Source organism: Taeniopygia guttata, chromosome 7 (assembly GCF_048771995.1).
Source record: "Taeniopygia guttata chromosome 7, bTaeGut7.mat, whole genome shotgun sequence".
In the NCBI taxonomy this organism is placed as follows: Eukaryota; Metazoa; Chordata; class Aves; order Passeriformes; family Estrildidae; genus Taeniopygia; species Taeniopygia guttata.
The window spans coordinates 20,071,439-20,081,783 of NC_133032.1; the positions used below are offsets into that span (position 1 = coordinate 20,071,439).

Sequence of the window (10,345 nt, forward strand, 5' to 3'; positions counted from 1 at the left end):
TCTCATCCTAAAAAACCATTAGATATTTTTTTGACCAGCAAAAGTAATTTGGCAGCATTTTAATACTGTCCAAGAAAGGCAATCTGACAAAGGAAATGAAGTCTAAAATCATAAACAGCTGCAGAGAGCAAAACTTGACTTAAGCAAGGTAGCACAAATAATAAAACATGTCCTATATTAAAGTCACTTGTATATTCTAGCTGCAGAGCACTCCCTGTATTACACAAACCAAAATGTAGCATTTAAAAGGACATGGTTGTAATGGGGACTAATGTTTCAAGGTTTAATTGTGCATTGGTCTCTGCGTGATCACCTATTTATTTAAATTGGTGCAACATGTCCCCTTGGAATCCTATGAGTTCCTTAGCTGGAAGGGGCCCAAAAGGATGATCAAGTCCAACTCCTGACTTTGGTAAATACAAACCTCAAGCCCCTGTTACAAATTGCTTGCACTCAATCATCCCAAAACTACTTGCAATCCTCAAAAATATAATTTTTCTGGTTTTTGTTAAATTGTACAAAAAGGCATATTCTACCCAAGTCCATTATTTTTAAGTACTTTTTTATTGTAATGTACTGTATACAATGAGAAAATTTATTAACTTTAGATTATTTATTCTTTCACATATCCACTCAAGCCACGCATACTTCACTGGCACACAAAAACTGGGTGCAAGGACAACAGTGTTAATGTTAAGCCTGTGACAAAAATTTAAAATAATTCCTCTGTGTATCTACTTGACAAAAAATGAAAGATTATCCCTCTATTCTTAATAATTTTCTATTATTCAAGTCAAGTGATTTTGTAAGAAAACTGATTTTGTAACCATTTGTCTCCATGGACATCAGCCATTCAAGTAACACTACAAGTTTAACCATTCTTATCCTTTAACCATCCTGATATTTCTGTATCTATCTTCCATTGACAAAAATATGCTTCGTGAAAGAATTGCAATGTTCTCCTTTCCAAAACACAAACTGGATTTATTAGCTTCACGGATTTATTAATGACATAACATGAAACATGATATAGTTTGTTCTGAATTACATGGATACAAAAGGAAATATACTGAAGGTTCTAATCAAGGGGAGCTTACACTTGGAGAAACACTGACTAAGTGTTGAGATAAGAAGAGCAAACAGCATTTCATTTTTTTTTAGAAAAGGTATCTTAAAGTATGGCTTTGGTAGATGAAAATTCAGTGTCACACTAACTGCACATTTATAAACTATTCTAATTCAGATGCAAATTCATACACATAGGAGTTTTTGAAATAATTTGTTGAATATATGTGATATCCTAAGAATATGTTCTGGCTACCTTTTTATAAAATTTCCTTTATACTCCCTGATAAAGAGGCCTAAACTTGGAATTGCTGTGATTCATTTTTTCTGAAATGATTATATTGATATTACAATGTTATATTATATTATACAAAGTAAGTTGGTCATATCAGCTAGATTTAAAAGAAAAAAGTACCATTTTATTTGCAGTTGGTTTTATTTATATACTGAGGATGTAACTTTTCCTAGAACCTAAGTAATATTCTGGTCAATGAACACAAAGTGTTACAGAAATAAAATTAACCTACCATTAGTTTTTTTAAGAGTCCTCCAAAATAAATAACCTTTTATTTTTATATGTTACCAGTGATACCGTTGTTAGAGAAATGTATTTAGTAATAGGCACAGTGGAATTAAGTGTCACCCTTAGCACACCAACCTGAGAATCTGGAGGAGGATTTTTACACTGCCTGTAAGGACTTGCCTAATTCAGTCTCCCCATCCATACCTCCAAGTAAGCGAAGATGAAGAATGTGTCCCATCATTGGCTTGCTGGTGCAATATTTAACATTTTTATCCTTTCCTTGGCAAGTTTCTTAAAGAGGAAGAGGGAAAGCATGATGCCAAAGCAACCAGAAAAGGCATTTTTGCAGCTATCTGGTATGCATAACATCTGGAGTGGGTTTTGTTGCTGTTTTTCAGTTTCTTGGATGGGGGGGAATTTTTGGGGGGATGCAGAAGGGATTGTTTGTTTCTTGGTTTCTCTGGGGTTTTTTTAATCTACAGTGCTAGAAATGTAAAGACTTTTTGTTCAGATTGTCCTAAGTTTTTCTAAGTTCCTGTCTCACTCATTGTAATTCAATCTGCATCCGTCCAAGAGAATCCCACAGCAAACCCAATCCAACATTGTCTGGAACATCCAGACACATTTGCAGACATTGGACTTTCTAAGCTGCACGCACGGTATAACTCACATGGGGGATCTGGAAACACTCCTGCAAACTCTTGTCATAGCTGGATGTGAATGGAAACAAACCAAAACAAATCTTTCTCAAGGAAAACTCTGCTGTACCATCAGCTGAAGAGCACTTTGCTCCTTATGGCTAGTTAAAACACTGTGTAGTCCTTTACAAAGGCTTTTGCAGATGATGTTCCATCATTTTATACTGCCTCTGCAATAATGTTTTCCAAACTGAGCTGTCCATGAATTCTAAAACAATACTTAACTGACCAAATATTTTAATGTGTGTAAACAGTTCTTTTGACATAAGTGAAAAGGTGTACATCCAGCTAGAACTATTGCAATACACTTGGATCCCTAAGCTCAGTTTATTTTCAAGTAAATAAATATTCATAGTCCATCACTACAATAGCAGTTTTAAAATATCCAAAGTTTTATGCCCTACATGGGCCTCTAAAAATATCAAAACATTCAAAGGTTCAGGCATTTATACTTTGACAATTAATGTTGCAATTATATTGCACTATATCTTTAAATATTATGCACCTCAAATATATCTTGAGACATACCTTAAATGTTTATTTTTGTATGCCTGTTTTAGTTTTCTGTGTTACATCACATTTTCTTTTTATTCCTGCTTTTCATCCACTTTTTGTTCCCCACTAACTGATCCACTGCAGTTACAAGCGGGTCTAGGCCAGGTCAGATTAAGGACCACAAAACTCTATGTAAACATTCAGATTCTGTTTACAAGATGGATCCAAGCAAAAGCTTCCAAGGTTAACTCTCACAAGAGGTATTTTACTTCAAGAGGTTTCTTTTCCCCTGAAGCAGAGCAAGTATGAGTTTTAAATGAAAATCAAATTGTTTGAGTCTAAAAGGGAAAGAGTTGCAGCAGAGCCGCTGCAGCCTCTCCTGCCATCAGCAAAGGCAGAATTCACCAGGAGCACGAGGGGTTCTGCAATTGCACTGCTCTTACACCTCATTACAGCTTGCATCATACTCAAATGCTTTTACTGGCCCCTGAAGGACAGTATTTTACTGGGAAAAAAACAAAAACAAAACAACTCCAAAACCATTGAAAAACTGTTCCCTTCTGCTCTCATTACCAAGACTTAGCCACTGTGCTTTGGGTTCCCTCCCACCTCAGCCTAAATAAACCTTTCCCCCTTTTGATATTTAATGTCACCCAAGACTGCCAGATATGGCTGGGCCATGAAGTGCACATTTTAAATAGCTCCTTTGTTTTGTTTTTATCCAAAACCTTTGGAAAATGTGATGGACACAGAATTTCAGATCTGTGTCCCACTTAATGCAGACCAAGGTAAGAAAGATAATTAGGTGAGTTTTTGTCTATTCTTACAATTTAAGTATTTCCTTTCATCAAACCACCAGGCAAGCTCTTTGGCCTAACTCCACATTAGAAACTGCATAAAATAAAGGACATGAAATATCAAATGTTATATTAATATATTACTAGCAAATTTGAATAGTCTGTTATTTTCATAATTCACAGCAACTTGCTAAAGAATGTTCTACCTATCAACTTGCTGCCTCAGCACCTTTCTTTTTTTCCAGGAATAGTGCCCTGTTCAGAGCTATTCTCCTGGGAAACATGGATTTTTACTCCAGTCAACTCCCAGCTCAGTTAATTACACAATGGATTGCAATAGGAGTAAGTCTACAGAGCTGAGGGCAGTATGTTTCCTCTCCATGTGTGTCAGAGGGATTTACTCCGGAGAAGCACTGACCTCATCCCTTGGATCAGCCACCATTTAGTGGCTGGAAAGCAGTGTGTGTTCCTGGGGCAAATCTTATTTTACCTTCACCCAAATGGGATCAAGTTCATGTTCTCCAAGACACATTCGTAACACGAATGGAAGCCTGGTAGCCAAGGAAGATTATGACTTCTGTGTCCATCTGCAGGATCAGAGGTGAGTAAACTGAGTCACCCATTTTTATTTGCCATTAAAAGGGTGCAGAGATTTCCTGTGTTTGCTGTGACAAAGGCGCAAGACCTACCAATACTTTGAGCACATCAAATAACTTCTAGGAGTCAAGAAGCTGAGAGAAAAAGACCTCTTCAAAAATAGATTTTCAATGCCAGGAGAACTCCTACAATTGTCATGTGTTGGCCAGCACCTTTTGCTGGAAAAATAAAATGGGAAAGAGAGAGAGAGAATATGTTCATGGTTCCTTAACTCTACAGTAAGAAGCCAGGCAAGAAGACAGTTCCATGTAAAAGCTCTCCAAAAGAGAAAAAGCATTAGCAAATTTGGTGCAAATACTGTTTATTATCCTCATGTTGAAATTTTAATTTCTTTCAGAGTTAATCTAGAGGCACTCAATTAATAATTAACATTATTTAAATAATCTCTTGGGACATCTCAATTAAGACATGGAAATTCACAAAAGCATCAAGAAAAAACGAAACAGATGTAATGATTTGCATAAATATGATTTGCTAAAATAATATTTGACTGGAATGCAGTTGAAACCTTAGGATACTATATGTCACACATTGCTACATTCCTTTCTACACCAGCAATGCCCTGAGTTTTGCTCTAAAGACAGCTGCTATCATTTTTAAGGCCACCTAATCATTTTCCTTGAACATTCCTCAGATGTAAAAGCTATTTTCCACACTTTGTTTCCATAGATACAGTGGATTTTTATTAATCAGAATGATAGCCTGCAACCTGCTAAGCAAACATATCATCAGAAAGCAGTTAATATTCCAAGCTGTTTCTGTTTAAACAGGGTTCCACTCTGATCACATTTAATTTTGGACAATTAAGGCAGAGTGGAAGTAGACAACATGATATTTTCTAAATGGAGATTTTAATACTGTGGTTCAAGACAGAAACATGGGTCAGTTAGCACTTAATGCTAACACTTACAGAGCATTCTGAGAAAAACAATCAGTTGCTGCTTCAGAGAAGAAAAATCCCTGTCAGGGAGACCAAATTAAAGCATCATTTCATCCAAGTATTTGACTACAATTGAATTTTAATCCAGGAAAGCTAAACAGATAAACCAAATACCAGAGGGGAAACAGAGCTCTCCATCTATGGAGTTAAGCCAAACAAATATGGAAACATGCATCCAAAGTAAAGGCTCCAGCATCTTTTGCAGAAACAGTGATTTGGATTTTTTTTCTGCCTGTCCCAATAGGCCATTGAAGCAAAACAGATGGGCTAATAATTTTTGCTGGGTTAAAGTTGCTACCTGGTCTGCAAAATCTCAGCTTTGCAACTCAGCATGTAAAGCATCTGAAAGACTCTGAAGAAGTAAAGGACTCATAAGTGATATGTATAAGTAAGTATAGTAATATACATATAATATATATATATATTATATATTATATATATAAGTTTATTATAAGTAAGTACTCATAAGAAGTAAGACTCAAGTATTCAGAACTCAGAGATATTTTAAAACTAAGAAAAAGATAATTTTTAATCATATCCACAAGCATTCTCTTTCCTTTGTCATCTCCAAATATCTGAACTGCTTAAGAATGAGAATGAGTTGATATCAAAAATATTTGCAGAAAGTGGAAGAAATGAAATAAAGCATGCTTTTGTAACAAAAAGAGGCAAAAGGAGAGGTGTTGCAGAAACACAGCATTAAAAGTGGTTCTCCCTGGGGAGTGCTCATGAACCAAGTAATTGATCCTCGTGTTGCGTCAAATACTGAACTATTGCGGCCCCTCTCATGTACTTATGTGGTTACATTTAGTGAATAAAGCAGCAGAATGTTGGCCTTCCCAAAAAAGACACATACCTGTGATCTCAAGCACAATGAAGCTTCATTTACATTTGTGACAGAAATAATTTCCAGTTTCTTAGTGTAGCTGTGGCTAATGTGTCTGTCATTATGTTAGTCTGACAGAAGTTTTTATTGCAACTTCTGAAGCAAGTCCACCGCCAGTGGGCAGATATTGCTATGGCAACTCAGCACAAGTGCAGAAACTTCTGAAGGTGTTAGGCAACACAGTGCCATCAGCTGCTGATGTTGCCCAAGTTTAGTGCAGTTCATCTTGTCCACAGTCATCTAATCCGGTACACCAAAAATAGAGCTTTCAGCAAAGTGATGTGGAACCAAGCTGTGATAGAAAATTAACAAATTACAATGCAGTGGGGAAAAAAAAAGATTGAAACAGAAAAATGCCTCAGTTTTCTCTTTTGGAAATCCAATATAGAATAGCAAATTGGTTCAGTAGTTTTTTAAATGCAGGGCATGTAATTCTTACTAACACTTATATAATTAGTTGGAAAAATGTAATACATAAATTTTTTTAAATTTTGTAAAATGAAAAATTTGAGAAGTATTTTTACTTTAGAACATTCAGTTCCTATCCCTGCAATAATTTTAATTTGGCTTGCAGTGGTCTATATAAAACAAATCTTAGTAACTTTCTTATTAAGAAAATTCTTCACATAGCTTGAGGAGGGAAAATCATCAGAACTGCCCTTCATTTTGGCTATTGCAAAAGTTAAGAAGGCTACAGAGAAGTGCTTTCTCTCACACAGGGGATGGCTCCTGCAGAAGAGTGCAATACCCTTCCAGAGGAGTGTGGACAAGCTCATGCTGCTGCTGCTGCCATGGGCTTGCTAAGTGAGGGAAAAAATCTTTAGCCTTTCTTTTTAGTGCAATGGAGCAATACATTCAAACACAACTTTTAAAGCAAGGACTAACCAGAGAACTACAAATTATTATCCAAATATTCTGTTCCAGCTGTCTTCTGTAGAGTGAGCTGAGTATATTCTTGTAGGTCTGGAAGGAGACCAGAGGCAGTGCTAATACCTTGGAGAAGTATTCCTCTACATCCAAAAGGAAATCCTAACAAAAACATCCAGGTTACTGCTAATTGTCAAAGAAAATGGAGAACAAGTAATGCCACAAAGACAACTGGGAAAAAGAATTAAATATGCAAGTGCAAAAGACTGAATGAGACAAAATGAAGAGAGGGGTTACATTTACAGTTCACAGGCACACAAATGATTTTAGAATGCTGTAAGACACATTAAGTAAAAGTGTCACAGTGAAACAAGTTTTGATACTTCATAAATATGGACAGGTTTCTGTGGACCTAATGCACCTAAAAATACTGAGTGGTTTACTCCCGGAAAGATCCAGCACTACCCTCCCTGCAGGGGTGAACACAAAATAATGAAGACAACAGCAGATGCACTTGCTTAACTCTTCAAGTAAAAATAAGATCAGTTACAACAGTTTTCAGAATTATCTCCAAGACTACATGGAATTCTCACATATTAGAGGCTTTCTGTCCTCAGCACCTTAAGGAGCTCTCCAATGCTCTTAACTACTTAGAGTACTTCTGCAACATTACTTGCTTTAACTTTACCCAAAATATCCATGGAAAGCTCAAATGTCCCTACCTGAAGAGTTAGAGCATCTCACCTGATTAAGATATTTCTTTTAGGAAGGTGACAATTTATTGAAGATTTTCTGTTGTAACATTTGAAATACAGCAGCCAACGCAGAAAAAGTAATCATGAATGCAGTAAGTGTTATCTAAGGTAAAAAATATTTCAGGTTATAGATCCTGGATAGCATTCATCAAACTCTAGCTCAGCCTGACATTACCTCTTCATTTCACAATGGCTATCCATTGGAAAAATATCTCCTGGCATTGAGTTCATGTGGAAGGAGAACAATTTCAGATGCCTTTCCCTTCAATCAACACAAAACAAAACATCACCTTTTAAAAATGTCTCAAAAAATTCTTTTGAGCTAGAAAATTATCTAAAGTATAAATATCAATTGATTTGTGAACTCAGACTTCAACAAACCATGAGGAACCATGTGGAAATTTCTGTAATCCTCCAAAAAAGCTGAAGGTCAGTATAATTGTAACATAGTTATTAAATCAATGATAAGAGAGATTTGTTTTAAAGCAAGGGGGACTAACAGACTGCAAAGGTGTCCAATACGTTAATATTTCAGTAATTACTTTTTATTTCATATTTCATTAATTACACTAGTTACAATGTGAGTCATGAATCTATATGTGTTTCATTGATAACAAAATAACCAATCTGCTGAAATGTAAAAATGATGATTTTTGGCCCTATTTTTTTATTACATCATTTATTTCAGCAAAACAAAAACATCCACATAATACATGTTTTCAAACGAAACCAACACTGAGTCTAAACATCTATGAATTTTATTTAGAGTTCAAAAATTAATCTATTGGCATAGTCTATTGCTGGACACTCTCCAAACATTTATTTTGCATATGTATGTTTATTTGGCAGCTTGTGCTATTGAAAATATAAGCTAAGAATATAGAATAATATGTAGTGTGTGATATTAACTGTTTTCTCTTACATTTTCTTCCAATTTAAGTAAAATCACTATGACATAGTTCAGAGATCTTTTTCCCTGATCATGTCACAAGGGAAACAGCTATTCTCGATCAGTTCTGCAGACCAGATTTTCCAAAGGCATCTGCAAAATCCTAGACACCAATATGGATATTCTTGGGTCCCTTCCCAATTCCACCGAAGTCAGTAATGAAACGTAGATCTGCTTAGTAGTAGGAAAATCAAAGTCCCTATTTGAAAAACAAGTTTTAGAGAATGTTTTAGTATTCAAGCTATAAAATCTGCAATGAGGGGTGCTAAAAAACACCTGTGCACTCACCGAGTATACAAAGGTACTGAGTGACAGTCATTGAGGCCTGCAATCCATATACAAAGCTTAGCATGTGAAACTGAAAACTCATCCTTTGCATACTTTTTTTTCCTCTGGCAGGCAAGGCTTCAGTGTGCTGGAGATTAAAGATCAATGAGTTCCTTGTTTGACAGCACAGAACCCATTTTTGGGTCCCCACCTTTGCTGCAGTGATTTCAGACCATAGACTCCTGGCAACACATTTACTTTTTTCAGGATTTTACACCTTCTTGTGCCTTGTATCCAACCAACAGTCTTGATCTTCACCACTCCCAGCTGATGGGCCTCCAGTTTCTAATAGAATGCTGACCCATAAAAGCACAACCTTATCTTTCCCAATATTAAATTTCCTCTTGCTATTAGTTTCACAAGGTCACAAAATTACTTCTATGCAATATGTTTATGATCACCCTCACTATTTTGCATCTCCTGACTTTGTAGCATGAATAAACTGAAATCAGTATATCCCTACTTTTGTGCTATGGCTGTTAGTAAGAGCAAAGTCTGAGACCAGGCTGTAGGTTGATGTTTGGGAGTAGTATCTAATAATCTTACTACACTCTTTCAGATTTTACTTTTTCTTGGCCAATTTGTGTCTCTGTTTTTCATAACTGCTTGTCCCCAGGTGATATTGCTTAATTATTCTGTTCTTTAAAACTGTGTTTAAGAGGATTTTTTGTTATTATTTTGATAACAATAGCATCTGCAGTCTGCTTCACTCCCTTCCTTCAAGTTCAGTTATATTAAACATCAAATTACATAAAAACCATCCACCTTCCATGGCTATCAGGTATCTGGAGAGGAAATAATTTTATTCCTTTTGGGCGACCTATTAAAATGTTTCAGTTTTCCTTTCAGATGTAGAAATCCTCATTTCATGTAGTTGTTTCTGCTAACCACACTTTTTTTGTGTCTACATTCTTCCTAAAAACTGAAGCCAAGTATTCATTTACATTTGGGGGCAATATTCACATTATCTTTAAACTCCAATTAGAAAATATCTGCTAACAGAAAATAAAGTCAAATGTAAAATTACATTTTTATGAGGTATTTCATTTCAGATACAGATTGTGAAGCAAGTGCTTCCTTCTCATGAACCCTGTAACAATCACAGAGCCATCAGGAATGGATGCCATTGAGATGTGAGTTTAGTAATTAGTGAGGACATGTAAGAAATTGCTTTAGGGACAAAAGAATGAGCTGAAGAGAAACAGCTATTTAGTTCTAATTAAATAGAAAGATAAGTAAAAGGAGTTATAGTATGAAGATTAATTTCTAAGTGAACAAACATTACTTATTAACAGAATGATTTGGAAATTAAATATTCAAATATGGCAAACACTGGACATTTCTTTCAATTAATGATTCTCAACCTCCCTTTCCAGCAAACTGTCA

General features: G+C 35.6%; 1 long non-coding RNA gene across 1 annotated transcript; it reads left to right on the forward strand.

The window, feature by feature from the left end:
* The first annotated feature begins 656 nt into the window (after positions 1 to 656).
* Positions 657 to 9,985, forward strand: LOC140684574 (uncharacterized). Its single transcript, XR_012057010.1, has 4 exons — positions 657 to 3,569; positions 3,824 to 4,179; positions 5,420 to 5,563; positions 6,781 to 9,985. It is a non-coding gene; the product is annotated as an uncharacterized lncRNA (long non-coding RNA).
* Positions 9,986 to 10,345: the final 360 nt, after the last annotated feature.